Source organism: Salvelinus sp. IW2-2015, linkage group LG7 (genome assembly GCF_002910315.2).
Source record: "Salvelinus sp. IW2-2015 linkage group LG7, ASM291031v2, whole genome shotgun sequence".
NCBI lineage: Eukaryota > Metazoa > Chordata > Actinopteri > Salmoniformes > Salmonidae > Salvelinus > Salvelinus sp. IW2-2015.
The window spans coordinates 147,973-165,110 of NC_036847.1; the positions used below are offsets into that span (position 1 = coordinate 147,973).

The window sequence follows — 17,138 nt, forward strand, 5'->3', positions numbered from 1 at the left end:
GACTTTATCCTGCTAACTGTTCCAAATGTCCGAACTGAGTTTGGTAAAAGAGCTTTTATGTACTCTGCGCTATCGGCTTGGAACGCCTTACAAAATACTTTTAAATTGGAAGAACTTGTCCCAATTGGTGTTTTTAAATCATTGATGAAGGATTTTGAGACGGATTCCCTGACATGTCAATGTTTTTAATTTGCTGTTTAATGATTTTGAAATACTCTTGTGAATTCTATGTTTTTTTCCTAGGTTACCTGTAGTTGTTCATGTTGTCTGTCTGTAATTGTGTAATGACTTTGTCTGTAATTGTGTAATGACTTGGTGCTGCCTATTTTGGCCAGGACGCTCTTGAAAAAGAGATTTCAAATCTCAATGAGCCATTCCTGGTTAAATAAATCAAATATGAGTCCTGTGAGGCCATGCAGGTTATGGACACCACACTGGTCCTGGATCCGGAAGTGGCGGGCCAGAAAGGGGCTGAGATAGTTGTATCCCAAGCGGTGCAGCCCATCACACCCAGCACGTATGCTGCTGCAGGAGTGATCATCATGTCCACCGACAACTCCACCGCCACCCCGCCTGCCAGTGTCACGTTCTGGATGTCGGCCATGGTGATCTTGCCGTTCTTGTTGAGCATGGTGGAGAGGGCAAACGCCGTGAGGATGGAGGAGCTGAAGCCTATGAAGGTGTGCAGGATGGCCCTGTGCTGGTCATCTCCCTTCAGGGTTAGAGCCGAGTTAAAGGAGGGCCAGAACACCCAGAGGAACAGGGTGCCCATAACTGACAGGATGTCTGACTGGTAGCTGGTGTTCTCCTTGGCGTGACCCTCATTCAGACGTGGCCTATACAGGACAAATGTTGCACCCAGGCCGAAATAGCAGGCAAACAGGTGGATGAGGATGGATCCCCCTGCGTCGTTGATCTTCAGGTACTTGAGCACAGCCCATTCATTGACTGAAAACACTAGGATCTCCAGCAGGGCTTTGACTAGGAGCTGCACTAGGCTGGTCTTCCCCAGGACGGCCCCCGAAGGAGATTAGCACCACGGCACAGGTAAACTCTGCATTGATCAGGTTGATGACCCCCAGGTGGATATTCCCAGTTGAAGACCGTCCCACTGAAGCCGTAGAGGCAAAAGAAGGCCAGAAGGCACCCGAAACCGATTAATATCACCTGAATGTCAGCAAAGAATGGGTAATATCTGTAAAGTGCGTTGTCCATGGGTTTGATCTCATTGTTCTGCAGTTTAGCATCATCGTCATAGCTGACAAAGGCAGCATAGAGGGATAGGAAGAGCACCTCCAGGACCAGGACAGGCATTCTCACCCTCAGATTGGTGGAATGCTTCTTCACGCTGACCGCTGTTTCACAAATATGACCAGCATTACTTTTTCTTGCCATTATATTATCTCTCCCTAGATAAGAAAAGCATAGAAACACTGCTACTTGTACTTTGGCTTTTACAATAAGCCATCTCAGGGTCAGTGTTGGAGAAGCTACTCTATAAAATATATCTACCAATTACTTCACATTGGAAGAAGTTGAGCTACAGTAAAGCTACCCTGAAAATAGATATAAACGCAACATGCAACAATTTCAAAGATMTACAGTTTATATAAGAAAAGAAGTCAAATTAAATAAATTCATTAGGCCCTAATCTACGGATTCCACAGGACTGGGACAACAGATATGCATCTGTTGGTCAGATACCTTAAAAAAAGTTAGGGGTGTGTGTCAGAACCAGTCGGTATCTGGTGTGACCACCATTTGCCTCATGCAGATCTCCTTCGCATAGACTTGATCAGGCTGTTGGTTGTGGCCTGTGGAATGTTGTCCCACCCCTCTTCAATGGCTCTGAAAAGTTGCTGGATATTGGCGGGAACTGAAACATGCTGTCATACACGTTGATCCAGAGCATCCCAGATGTGCTCAAGGGGTGACATGTCTGGTATGCAGGCCATGAAAGAACTGGGACATTTTCAGCTTTCAGGAATTGTGTACAGATCCTGGTGACATGGGGCAATGCATTATCAGACTGAAACATGAGGTGATGGCGATGTATGACTGGCACGACAATGGTCCTCAGGATCTCGTCACGGTATCTCTGTGCATTTAAATTGCCATTGATAAAATGCAATTGTGCTCGTTGTCTGTAGCTTATGCCTACCCATACCATAACCTCCCCTGCCAAAATGGGGCACTCTGTCACAACGTTGACATCAGCAAACCGCTCGCCCACACAACACCATACACGTGGTCTGCGGTTGTGAGGCCGGTTGGACACATTGCTAATTACGGTGTAGTTCGGTTCAGCGTAGTTTTAGGTTTTCGCTCCAACCATAAAAATTAGCTGGTTGATAAGATAAATCAGGTTAGTTACAACTGGGGCTGTAGTGAAAACCTACAGGAGGGTAGCGCTCCAGGAACAGGGTTGGAGAGCCCTGGACTAGACCTTGTCTGGTGAGTGGCACTTATTTTTTATGTTTTTTGTTGTTGCAGCTAACCAGTGCTCCCGCATGTTGACTCTCTGTACCGGTACCCCCCTGTATATAGTCTCGCTATTGTTATTTTCAGGGGTGGAAAGAGTACTGTAAAATCCTACTCAAGTAGAAGTACTGTTACTTTTAATGAAATTGTAATCAAGTACTGGTGTAAAAAACTACTCAAGTAAAAAGTAGCACATTTAAAAAGTTACTTTTACTCTGAGTACTGTTACTTCTAAAATTTGCTATTTAAAATTTGATGGTTATTTTTACTCTCCTTTTACAATAATGGAAGTTTGAATGCAAGCTTCACAAACAAATGAATATCAAAAACATTTACTTTTCTATATACTACTGTATATTGTGGCGTACAGCAGGTCAGCCACCAGGGGGAGACTCGTCGAGGCCTGGTGACAGACGGAGTATACATCACGAGGCGATGGCTCCATCTGCTGGACGTGCCAGGTTTRGARGGGCTCTCCGGCCAGGACTAATTGGGGTTTGGTGAGTAATCAAGGGCTGATTACTCAAGTCCCATAAAGCTGCCAGAAGGGCAGCACACAGGGGAGAGACTGGGGGAGGAAAGGAKTCCTGTATAGTTGGGGACAGTACCAGAGGTAACAGGAGGGAGTTKAGTTTTTGTRTCCCACAGGATACASCAAGACCCGGAGCCCAGAAGACGGTATCCCAGAGAGGGTCTCTTGGGGGAGACCTATTTTCTTTTGGACTTTTATTTTAATAAACACCTTTGAAACTGAGCTAATCCTACTCTGTCCGTGTCTGATCTGTGTAAACGTTTTGACCCAACCCCCTGGTCTGCCACAATATGTAATATTGTTTACATGTAATGCTTGACAGGCTAAATTTTTCATGAAACACCAGAAAATAACCAACAAGATAAAATCCAGCACAGCTGATTTTAATATTAAATCTTCAACTTCACATATACAAATGTTCAAAAGGCATATTTTCTTTGTGGAACTACCTATCGAGCACTTAACTCACTTCACTTCTCTCTGAATTTGCCATTCAGTTTCAGTAGGAGCTGATTTTCTAACTTAATTGAGTCTGCCCTGGCTCACTTTGCAGTGAAGAGTAGTCCAGCACAGATAAAAAGACGCTCGCAGGCGACAGATGCAGGCAGGTCTGTGTTGAGTTTGAGGGACAACTTCTTTATGTACGGAAACAAATGAAGTAAATCTATTTTGTCCGATGGACTAGCAAGATACCCATCCAGCTCACCTGTACCGTCTGACCGTTTGGTTGTCAGTGATGAGAAGAAATCCTCTTCATCAGATGAATTCTGCCTTAGATGCTCAGTCTCGTCCTGTGTAACTGTGTCAAAATTATTCTTCAGGTACGCCAAACTTGTACATTGGAAACAGCACAAAATTCACATATTCAGTGCTTCAGCAAACTGTTGTATGTGGCTGGCAACACAATCATATTATTGGCATTGCAGTAGCTCTAACACAGACTTACACACTTGTTATTCTCAGATACTGAGATTGATTTGAGTTGTTCAAATGCATTCAGACCTAACACATTCTCTAATGTTGAGTTGAGGCCATGTCTGGCTGTACCCAAACATAGTTATACGCAAAGGTTATTGTCCAGCACCTGTAATGAAACTTAAACAGAAACATAACAAAAAACAATTAAAGAAAAGACTCAAATATATCATATGGACAATGAGGTTAAAACCTTTTGGAGTAAAGAAATCATACCGCCTGTGATGACATCAGCTTTGTCAGTCCAAGACGTCTTGAACTTTGGCAGAAGGATTGCAGCAGCAAAAAGCTGTGGCTCCTCCATCATTTCTCCAAAGAACCTTTGGAGACCGTTCTGAATGGCTCTGATAAAATGGTTGGCACATTTGGCAAYATGCTTCCGGCCTTTGAAGTTTTGTTTTTTGAAAGAAATCACTGGCAGCAGCCACCCCATATGCGTGTTGGTCTCGGACTGTAGAATGTTCAAAGCTGCATGTTCAAGGCTTCATCACTTTGCAGTACTCATTCAAGAAGGACGTTTCTGCCGGGCTCAGCCTGAAAGGTAAGGTAAATGTAATACCTCTTAGAATTCTAACATCTCATGGACAATAAATATTACTGTAATAGGAAAACATTACAATGATTCAAAGAATTGCTACTCACATTTTCACTTTTAATTCTTCACACACATTTCTTATGGCATCCTCCCCCTTCTCTTGTATGATACGCGTGATCCTCTCCACAGCCAGGTAAGTTGAGTTCCAACATGTCTGATTTGGACGGATCAACTGCAGATTGCACTCGTTCTCTACAACTTCAGCAGCTAAGGTTGACCGGCCCGTTTCATTCCGCTTGGCATTTGGCAAAAGACGACCCTTTGTAGCCATTACTATTTGTTTCTGCCAACGCAGAACCTGTTGTTGCAATGAGGTTCAGCAGGTGACATGCACACCGTTGATGCTGAGGGAGTTGATATTCTAGGCCACTGTCATTTTCTAGGATGGAATAGGTTTCTTGGTATTCAACCTGCTCTGCTGGCTCTTCAGCATCCGAGTCTCGGTCTGCTGACTCGACTGCCTGGCTCTGCTCACCAAAAACATTGAATGCTTTGATGAAGTTTGATCCACTCTCTGTTGTGGTTCTTACCACTTTCCCCCTGATCCTGTATGCACAATGGATGTCATCGAGGGCATCTGCAAGCACATCAAATGTGTGGGAACCTCTCAATCTCTTGCATGCGAGTGCAGCAGAACGTCTCACCAGAGTTTCTTCATATATCCTTTGATGAGCTGTCCAACAATCAGTGGTGGTGGCAACATAATTTACCCTGCCAAGGTGTGCCATAACTCTCTTCTTCATGTGATTGGCAGCTTCATGTATTCTTGAATGAACAGTAGATCTGGAGATCACTTTACATTGAGGATGCAGGGTGGTTACCAACTATTTAAAAGCTGGTTGTTTGACCAGAGAATAGCTGATGGCCCTCACAGATCAAATTATTGACAAGCTTGTCAACGGTTGCCTGTGAGACGCACCTGGCTCCTCCCACTGCCATTATTTCAGACATCTTTGTTTTCTTGCAAGTTGAAGAGGTGTTTGATAGTTCCTTGGTTSGCTTGTTTGTGGTTGCAGAGGTGAGCATATTGTAGTTTGTCATCTTTAAATGGATGTTTCCTCTGTGGACAAAATTATTGCATCAATATGGGCAAAATGTATATAGCCTGACCAGTTTGGTTTTATACAAATTAACTTAAACCAGCACATAAAGTGCAATCTGTAAGTATTTGGGCAATGACAACATTTTTGTTTTGGCTCTGTAGTCCAGCACATTGGATTTTAAAAGATACAATGACAATGGGGTTAAAGTGCAGACTGTCAGGTGTTTTTATTCATATCAAATGAACCATTTAGAAATTACAGCATGTTTTGAACATTGTCACTGTCCAAATACATACGGATATTGGGGAATATTGTTCTTTCTTTTCCCCAGTTATAAGAACTATAGTTTTACCAAACATGATTTTTGGCTATTATTCGAAACAATGATCCAAACAGATATAGCTAGGTAATAAGCAAGCAAAAAAAGATAATGTACAAACCTAAAAATCCCAGGTCTCAAAATGATTTATTTATTTTATCTTCACAAGTTCATTAATTTCACTTTTAGCTATCCCCAACAACTTACATTATGGGGATGGCTAACGTAAACTCACCCCATTTCGTACAAATGTGCGTAACCGCGACATTCAAACGAGGCTACAAAGAAAACTAATGGGACTGTAGCGACTGTGTTGACTTCAAAATCGGGGGTGTGAACTAGGTTTCTATTAAAGCGTTGATCGACATGGTAATGGCTCTATAGTATTGGAGAAAAGTTTAAAATATTGACCCTCCGTTACATCTTGACGTGTCATGTCGTAACGTACAGCACGCATAAAGCAACTATTTCTGTCTTACAATCTCTCTCCACCAGGTGTAGCACTTCTCTCATCGTTTAAAAACAAGAAATGGACAGTGACGGGGGTAAGGGGGGATACCTTGTCATTTTTTTCGTCATCATTGCATGCGATCATCATTTTCAAAGCRGCTGTTTACTTCTAAGATCACTTTAGCACCGCTCTAAAAACCCGATTCGAATAGGTATGTAATCACACATTATATGAACTCTTTATAGTGTTTTATTTACATTTTAGAGGCGATAAGGTGATAAGTTGGACAGATCGAGTGAAAAAAGCAATTTTCCCACACGACATCTGTCCTTCTCATTACCACGCATTAGTTTCGCTTCCCCACTTTTAAAAAGACCCGACATGGCTCATTGCCTGCTTGAATTATGCAGAAACGGGCAGTGTTTAGGTCATGTAATCGATTTTGTTGGAAAGGGGAGAAATTGTGCTTTACAATGGTATTGACATTACAGTTGATCTGGAAGTATTACGTTTTTGGGGCGCTAAAATAAGGGCAATTGTACGGACCAAGGCGATGTACGAGTTTACGTTAGCTACTAGCCACCATAATGTCAATGCGGTAATAGCCCGCACTACAGTTTATAGTTCCTTCAGCTTAATAAAGACGTTGGTCAGGGTTAGCTTCTAACTAGCTAGCAACAGGATTAGCTAGCTAACGTTAGCATTATGCTACAGATTGAATGCAGCTGGCTAGTAGCAACACTTTGTTAGCTACATTACATAGCCTACACAACAAACGCCATTCATGGCGATAAAATATATTTATAACTTTACTTTTTGTACCACTACATGTTTTCTCAAGTTTGACGCAGAGTTTTTGTAGGCAGCCACCTCCACCATCTTTGGTAAGCAGAGTTTACATTCCATAATTAAACTGATTCCTCTTTTCTGCTTGAGGCTGAAGTGTTCTTTGAGATGCGGCCAGGGATTTCCTTCTTCATGGTCTTCAGAAGATCTGCCACTGGCTCTGTCTGTATTGTGTATTGTCTCCTGAACCTGCTTAATCTCGTTAGGCTCCATTTATTTTTCAAGTTGATTAGGAAACCTTTTTTTTTCATGGCATGTAGCTACCTTTTTTGTACTGTTAGAAAATCCTGCTACCGATCATCATTTGGTTTGCATACACAGCTATGATTGGGCCATTTTGGCGCGATGCGTGAAATTGTATTGGTCCATCTGGTCACGTTACTTGTCACTGACAAACAAGTGAACAGTTCTAGCCGCTACAAAATGCTCACTTTATGTGCTTGCCATGATGATGTGTATCCCTTTTCTAGATTGTACTCTGTGTAACGTGTGGCAGCCCACTTTCCAGCTCCAGATCCCATTCACAGGAATTCTAATCACCTGTTCACAGACCTGCATGTCATCATCCCACACTATTTAGTTCAGTTCCTTGCACCCCATCACTGTGAGGTATTGTTTGTTTTGATAGACACTTTTTCGGAGCACAGGGTTTTCCCCGTCTGTCTCTCCTCCCATCTATGATAGTTTTTGCCTGCCTGCCTGCCTCACTCACGACGCCTTTTGCCTATTCCCTGCCTGTACTGTTGCCATTTTTGGACCTACCTTGTATGACCTTCTGCCTGCCCCTGGACCCAGCTACCTGCCTCCTCCTAATGGAGGAGATTTTCTCAATTTTTTWGTTTGATACAATGTATTGGAAGATTTTTTGTCCCTCTGAAGGCCTAGGTCCTATAGTCACGATTTGCCACTGTGACTACCGCATCTCTGTACCCCACACCTACAATTATCTGTAAGGTCTCAGTCAAAATTTCAAACACAGATTCAACCACAAAGACCAGGGAGGTTTTCCAATTCCTCACAAAGAAGGGCACCAATTGGTAGATTTCAAATGATAGCCATGTGCTCAATAATCAGTTTAAAACTTTTACTTTGATTTATATAACACTGAAGCCTCTGGAGATTCCCAGTTGACAGACACTTTCCCCTCAAGTTTACCAATACAGAAGCTAAACGACAAAGTGAGAATGGATCTTAATAAACCACTTGACTCTTCAGAAATTTTACAAGCCATAAAGTCCTGAAAGAATGGCAAAGCACCGGGACCAGACAGGTTCTCAGCTGAATTTTTTAAAGAGATTTGCTAAACAACTCGTACCGCTTTTAGCCTCAGCCTTCTCCCACCCGTTTGATACCAAATCTCTACCCCAGACTTTTTACCAAGCCACTATATCAATAATTCTAAAGAAAGATAAGGATCCCATTGAGTGTGCCTCCTATAGACCTATTAAGCTATAACATATTGTATAAAACCCTATCACCTCTCCTTGAGACTGCCTTACCTTCTATAATCAACCCCGATCAGACAGGGTTTATTTAAAAACAGACACACTTTTTTTTTGTTTTTTTTGATAAGGCTGTTTAATATTATATATATACAGTGGGGAGAACAAGTATTTGATACACTGCCGATTTTGCAGGTTTTCCTACTTACAAAGCATGTAGAGGTCTGTAATTTTTATCATAGGTACACTTCAACTGTGAGAGACGGAATCTAAAACAAAAATCCAGAAAATCACATTGTATGATTTTTAAGTAATTAATTTGCATTTTATTGCATGACATAAGTATTTGATACATCAGAACAGCAGAACTTAATATTTGGTACAGAAACCTTTGTTTGCAATTACAGAGATCATACGTTTCCTGTAGTTCTTGACCAGGATTGCACACACTGCAGCAGGGATTTTGGCCCACTCCTCCATACAGACCTTCCCAGATCCTTTAGGTTTCGGGGCTGTCCTGGCAATACGGACTTTCAGCTCCCTCCAAAATTTTCTATTGGGTTCAGTGTCTGGAGACTGGCTAGGCCACTCCAGGACCTTGAGATGCTTCTTACGGAGCCACTCCTTAGTTGCCCTGGCTGTGTGTTTCGGGTCGTTGTCATGCTGGAAGACCCAGCCACGACCTATCTTCAATGCCCTTACTGAGGGAAGGAGGTTGTTGCCAAGATCTCGCGATGCATGGCCCCATCCATCCTCCCTCAATACGTGCAGTCGTCCTGTCCCCTTTGCAGAAAAGCATCCCCAAAGAATGATGTTTCCACCTCCAAGCTTCACGGTTAGGATGGTGTTCTTGGGGTTGTACTAATCCTTCTTCTTCCCCAAACACGGCGAGTGGAGTTTAGACCAAAAAGCTCTATTTTGTCTCATCAAACCACATGACCTTCTCCAATTTCCTCTCGGATCATCCAGAATGGTCATTGGCAAACTTCAGACGGGCCTGGACATGCGCTGGCTTGAGCAGGGGACCTTGCGTGCGCTGCAGGATTTTAATCCATGACGGCGTAGTGTGTTACTAATGGTTTTCTTTGAGACTGTGTCCCAGCTCTCTTCAGGTCATTGACCAGGTCTCCGTGTAGTTCTGGGCTGATCCCTCACCTTCCTCATGATCACGAGGTGAGATCTTGCATGGAGCCCCAGACCGAGGGTATTGACCGTCCTTGACTTCTTCCATTTTCTAATAATTGCGCCAACAGTTGTTGCTTCTCACCAAGCTGCTTACCTATTGTCCTGTAGCCCATCCCAGCCTTGTGCAGGTCTACAATTTTATCCTGATGTCCTTCACACCTCTCTGGTCTTGGCCATTGTGGAGAGGTTGGAGTCTGTTTGATTGAGTGGGTGGACAGTGCTTTTATACAGGTAACGAGTTCAAACAGGTGCAGTTAATACAGGTAATGATGGAGAACAGGAGGGCTTCTTAAATAAAACTAACATGCTGTGAGAGCCGGAATTCTTACTGGTTGGTAGGTATCAAATACTTATGTCATGCAATAAAATGCGAATTAATTACTTAAAAATCATACAATGTGATTTTCTGGATTTTTGTTTTAAATTCCGTCTCTCACAGTTGAAGTGTACCTATGATAAAAATTACAGACCTCTACATGCTTTGTAAGTAGGAAAACCTGCAAAATCGGCAGTGTATCAAATACTTGTCTCCCCACTGTATATACTCCACCTCTGCAAACTCAGAAATAGTTATTTCGATGGATGCAGAAAAAACATTTGACCATATAGAATGGGATTATTTATTCCAAGCATTAAAGGGCTTTGGTTTTGGAGATGCATTATTTAAGGAGTAAATGTAACTATTCGTTGGGAGAAGAGAGGAGGACCAAAGCGCAGCGTGGTAAGTTTCATGATGGAAACTTTAATAGAACAAATTGAACACTGAATACAAAACAATAAAGTGAACGAACTAAAACCGAAACAGTTCCGTGTGGAACACACAGACACGGAAGACAACCACCCACGAAACCCAGGTGAAAAAAGGCTACCTAAGTATGATTCTCAATCAGAGACAACTAACGACACCTGCCTCTAATTGAGTCATACCAGGCCAAACAAAAAAACACAACATAGAAAACGGCGTCCTTGCGGCGACCCTCGCGCCGACCTTGTCCTGGCAACCCTATAAAGGACCCCACTGACTGAGGAGCGCCCTCTGGACTGAGGGGCGTTTCTGACTGAGGGGCAGCTCCGGACTGAGGCGTGGCAGCTCCGGACTGAGGGGCGCTCCGGACTGAGGGCACTCCGACTGAGGGCAGCTCCGACTGAGGGCGCTCGACTGAAGCACTCCGGACTGAAGGGCACCGGAAGGAACTCCGGACTGACGGGGCAGCTCCGGACTGACGGGCAGCTCGGACTGAGGCAGCCCGGACTGAGGGCAGCTCCGGACTGACGGCAGCTCAATGGCTGAAGAGCATCATGGATGAAAGCAGCTCCTGAACTGGCGGCGGCTCTGGCAGCTCCTGACTGGCGGGCGGCTCTCTGGCATCGATGCGGGGCTCTCAGTCCTACGGCGGGCGGCTCTGGCAGTTCCTGACTGACGGGCGGCTCTGGCCACTCCTGACTGACGGCCGGCTGGCACTCAGACAGACGGACGGCCAGCGCGCTGGACAACGACGGCTCAGGCGCGCTGGACAGACGGACGGCTCAGGCGGCGCTGACAGAGCGGACGGCTCACGCGCTGCTGACAGACGGAACGGCCAGGGCGCTGGACAGACGGACGGTCAGCGGCGCTGACAGACGACGGCTCAGGCGGTGCTGGACTGGGAGACTCTGAGCGCTGAGCAGGCGGGAGCACCTGTAGTGCGGAGATTGGAGAGACAGCCTGGGTGCGGGGGCTGCCACCGGAGGCTGGTTGCGTGGGTGTACCGATAGACCGGACCGTAAGCGCACTACAGGTCTCGAGCCCCGAGCCTGCCCCAACCCTACCTGGCTGAATGCTCCCCGTAGCCAACCAGTGCGGCGCGGGGAGATAGCCGCACTGAGCTGTGCTGGCAACACCCGGGGACACCATACGTAGGGCTGGTGCCATGTACCCCGGCCCGAGGAGACGCACTGGAGACCAGATGCGTTGAGCCGGCTTCATGGCACCTGGCTCGATGCCCACTCTAGTCCAGCCAATAGGAGGCGCTGCTATGTACCGCACCGGGCTATGCCTGCTCACCGGGGACACCGTGCGCCTCACGGCATAACACGGTGCCTGCCCGGTACCTCTCTCTCCACGGTAAGCACGGGGAGCTGGCTCAGGTCTCCTACCTGACTTAGCTATACTCCCCGTGTGCCGCCCCCCAATAATTTCTTGGGGCTGCCTCTCGTGCCTGTTGCGCTGCCGTGTGCGTGTCGCCAACTCCATTCTCCTGTAACCCTCCTCGCACTGCTTCAGAGAATCCCAGGCGGGCTCCGGCACTCTCCCTGGGTCGACCGACCACCTTTCTATTTCGTCCCAAGTTGTCATATAGTCCAGATCACGCTGCTGCCCGATACCACGCTGCTTGGTCCTTTGGTGGTGGGTGGTTCTGTAACGATCTTCGTTGGGAGAAAGAGAGGAGGACCAAAGCTCAGCATGGTAAGTGTTGATGATGAATATTTAATGGAACAAAACTGAACACTGAAATTCAAAACAATAAAGTGAACGAACTAAAACCGAAACAGTTCCGTGTGGAACACACAGACACGGAAGACAACCACCCACGAAACCCAGGTGAAAAAAGGCTACCTAAGTATGATTCTCAATCAGAGACAACTAACGACACCTGCCTCTGATTGAGAATCATACCAGGCCAAACTAAAAAACCAACATAGAAAAACCAACATAGATAACCCACCCAACTCACGCCCTGACCATACTAAAACAAAGAAATAACAAAAGAACTAAGGTCAGAACGTGACAGTCAAATAATATACAAATTTCCACTGGCTTCTGTTCGAAGTAATGCCATCCTTTCTGAATACTTTCCTTTACAACGTTCCACTAGGCAGGGCTGTTCAGTGTCTCCATTACTTTTTCTTTAGCCAAAGAGCCACTAGCCATCGCTCTATGTAGCAGTGAGGTTGTGAAAGGGTGATAAGAGGTCTCAAACACAAAATCTCACTTTAGCTGATTATATACTTTTATTTATCTCTGATCCAATGTTATCTGCACCAATGGTTTTGAATACTCTTGAAACCTTTGGGGAAATATCTGGGTATAAACTGTGTTTCCTATTCTCCCGCATGATGGATCCACCAGTTTGGCTACACTTCCATTCAAAAGAGTCACAAGCAAATTTACGTATCCAGGTGTTTCAGTTACCCGCCATTTGAAAGACTTCCGAAAGGCAAACTTTACAAAGCTACTAGAACATATTAAACTTGACTTTGAGCGTTGGTCTCTTCTCCCCCTTTCACTATCTGSATGCATAAACACTGAAAATGAATGTCTTGCCCATGTTTACCCACCTATTTCAATGTGTTTTTGGGGATATTTTTTTCAGCTCATGAAACATGGGACCAGCACTTTACATGTTGCGTTTATTATATTTTATCTATCTATCAATAAAAAAGTGGTCAGATGAAGCGGATGCTAAGCTACAGGACTGTTTTGCTAGCACAGAATGAAATATGTTCAGAGATTCTTCCGATGGCATTGAGGAGTACACCACATCAGTCACTGGCTTCATCAATAAGTGCATCGATGACGTCGTCGATGACGTCGTCCCTACAGTGACTGTACATACAGTGGGGAGAACAAGTATTTGATACACTGCCGATTTTGCAGGTTTTCCTACTTACAAAGCATGTAGAGGTCTGTCATTTTTATCATAGGTACACTTCAACTGTGAGAGGCGGAATCTAAAACAAAAATCCAGAAAATCACATTGTATGATTTTTAAGTAATTAATTAGCATTTTATTGCATGACATAAGTATTTGATCACCCTACCAACCTGTAAGAATTCCGGCCTTCACAGACCTGTTAGTTTTACTTTAAGAAGCCCTCCTGTTCTCCACTCATTACCTGTATTAACTGCACCTGTTTGAACTCGATTACCTGTATAAAAAACACCTGTCCACACACTCAATCAAACAGACTCCAACCTCTCCACAATGGCCAAGACCAGAAAGCTGTGTAAGGACATCAGGATAAAATTGTAGACCTGCACAAGGCTGGATGGCTACAGGACAATAGGCAAGCAGCTTGGTGAGAAGGCAACAACTGTTGGACAATTATTAGAAAATGAAAGAAGTTCAAGACTGACGGTCAATCACCTCGTCTGGGGCTCCATGCAAGATCTCACCTCGTGGGCTCATGATCATGAGGAAGGTGAGGATCAGCCCAGAACTACACGGCAGGACCTGGTCAATGACCTGGAAGAGAGCGGACCACAGTCTCAAAGAAAACCATTAGTAACACATTACGCCGTCATGGATTAAAATACTGCAGCGCACGCAAGGTCCCCTGCTCAGCCAGCGCATGTCCAGCCCGTCTGAAGTTTGCCAATGACCATCTGGATGATCCAGAGGAGGAATGGGTGAAGGTCAGTGGTTGATGAGACAAAAATAGAGCTTTTTGGTCTAAACTCCACTCGCCGTGTTTGGAGGAAGAAGAAGGATGAGTACACCCCAAGAACACCATCCAATCGTGAAGCATGGAGGTGGAAACATCATTCTTGGGGATGCTTTTCTGCAAAGGGACAGACGACTGCACCGTATGAGGGAGGATGGATGGGGGCCATGGTATCGCGAGATCTTGGCCAAACACCTCCTTCCCTCAGTAAGAGCATTGAAGATGGGTCGTGCTGGGTCTTCCAGCATGACAACGACCCGCAAACACACAGCCAGGGCAACTAAGGAGTGGCTCCGTAAGAAGCATCTCAAGGTCCCGGAGTGGCCTAGCCAGTCTCCAGACCTGAACCCAATAGAAAATCTTTGGAGGGAGCTGAAAGTCCGTATTGCCAGCGACAGCCCCGAAACCTGAAGGATCTGGAGAAGGTCTGTTAGGAGGAGTGGGCCAAAATCCCTGCTGCAGTGTGTGCAAACCTGGTCAAGAACTACAGGAAACGTATGATCTCTGTAATTGCAAACAAAGGTTTCTGTACTAAATATTAAGTTCTGCTTTTCTGATGTATCAAATACTTATGTCATGCAATAAAATGCTAATTAATTACTTAAAAATCATACAATGTGATTTTCTGGATTTTTGTTTTAGATTTCGTCTCTCACAGTGTGAAGTGTACCTATGATAAAAATGACAGACCTCTACATGCTTTGTAAGTAGGAAAACCTGCAAAATTGGCAGTGTATCAAAACTTGTTCTCCCCACTGTACATACCCCAACCAGAAGCCAATGTTTCAGGCAACATCTGCTCTGAGCTACAGGGTAGAGCTGCCGCTTTCAAGGAGCGGGACCAGGAAGTCTATAAGAAATCCCACTATGCCCTCCGATGAATCATCAAACAGGAAAAGCGTCAATACAGGACTAAGATTGAATCATTCTACTGTACATTGGCTACGACACTTGTTGGATGTGGCAGGGCTTGCAAACTATTACAGACTACAAAGGGAAGCACAGCCGAGAGCTGCCCAGTGACACGAGCCTACCAGACGAGCTAAATTACTTCTATGATCACTTCGAGGCAGGTAACACTGAAACATGCATATGAGAGCATCAGCTGTTCCAGACAACTGTGTGATCKCGCTCTCCGTAGCCAATGTGAGTAAGACCTTTAAACAGGTCAACATTCACAAGGTCGCAGGGCCAGACGGATTACCAGGACGTGTACTCAGAGCATGCGCTGACCAACTGTCAAGTGTCTTCACTGACATTTTCAACCTGTCCCTGACTGAGTCTGTAATACCAACATATTTCAAGCAGACCACCATAGTCCCTGTACCCAAGAACACTAAGGTAACCTGCATAAATGACTACTGACGACCTGTTTCACTCACGTCTGTAGCCATGAAGTGCTTTGAAAGGCTGGTCATTGCTCACATCAACACCATCATCCCAGAAATCCTAGACCCACTCCAATTTGCATACCGCCCCAACAGATCCACAGATGATGCAATCTCTATTGCACTCCACACTGCCCTTTCCCACCTGGACAAAAGGAAAACCTATGTGAGAATGCTATTCATTGACTACAGCTCAGCATTCAACACCATAGTGCCCTCCAAAGCTCATCACTAAGCTAAGAACCCTAGAACTAAACACCCCCTCAGGAGACTGAAAAGATTTGGCATGGGTCCTCAGATCCTCAAAAGGTTTTACAGCTGCACCATCGAGAGCATCCTGACAGGTTGCATCACTGCCTGGTATGGCAACTGCTCGGCCTCCGACCACAAGGCACTAAAGCGGGTAGTGCGTACGGCCCAGTACATCACTGGGGCCAAGCTTCCTGCCATCTAGGACCTCTTACCAGGCGGTGTCAGAGTAAGGCCCTAAAAATTGTCAAAGACTCCAGCCACCCTAGTCATAGACTGTTCTCTCTGCTACCGCACGACAAGCGGTACCGGAGCGCCAAGTCTACGTCCAAGAGGCTTCTGAAACAGCTTTTACCCCCAAGCTATAAGACTCCTGAACATCTAATCAAATGGCTACCCAGACTTTTGCACCCCCCTACGCTGCTGCTACTTTCTGTTATTATCTATGCATAGGCACTTTAATAACTCTATCTACATGTAAATAATTATGTCAATTACCTCGACACCGGTGCCCCCCGCATATTGACACATTGACTCTGTACTGGTACTCCCTGTATATAGCTCCGCTGTTGTTATTTACTGCTGCTCTTTAATTATTTGTTATTCTTATCTCTTACTTTTTGGGGGGGATTTTCTTAAAACTGCATTGTTGGTTAAGGGCTTGTAAGTAATCATTTCACTGTAAGGTCTACACCTGTTGTATTCGGCGCATGTGACAAATAAAATGTGAATTGATTACCCCCAAGCCATAAGACTTCTGAACAGCTAATCAAGTGGCTACCCTGACTATTTGCATTGTCCCCCCCCCCCTTTATGCTGCTGCTACTCTCTGTTATTATCTATGCATAGTCACTTTAACTCTACCTACATGTACATATTACCTCAATTACCTCTACTAACTGGTGCCACCGCACATTGACTCTGTACCGGTACACCCTGTATATAGCCTCGCTATTATTATTTTACTGCTGCCCTTTAATTATTTGTTACTTTTATTTAACATTTTTTACTTAACACTTATTTTTCTTAAAACTGCATTGTTGGTTAAGGGCTTGTAAGTAAGAGTTTCACTGTATGGTATTCTGTTGTATTCGGCGCATGTGACAAATAACATTTGATTTGACCTATCTATCTATCTATCTATCTATCTATCTATCTATCTATCTATCTATCTATCTATCTATCTATCTATCTATCTATCTATCTA

The 17,138-nt window shown here is 44.7% G+C and overlaps 1 pseudogene; it reads right to left on the reverse strand.

Moving 5' to 3' along the window:
- Positions 1 to 356: 356 nt before the first annotated feature.
- Positions 357 to 9,915, reverse strand: LOC111966166 (ammonium transporter Rh type B pseudogene; annotated as a pseudogene).
- Positions 9,916 to 17,138: the final 7,223 nt, after the last annotated feature.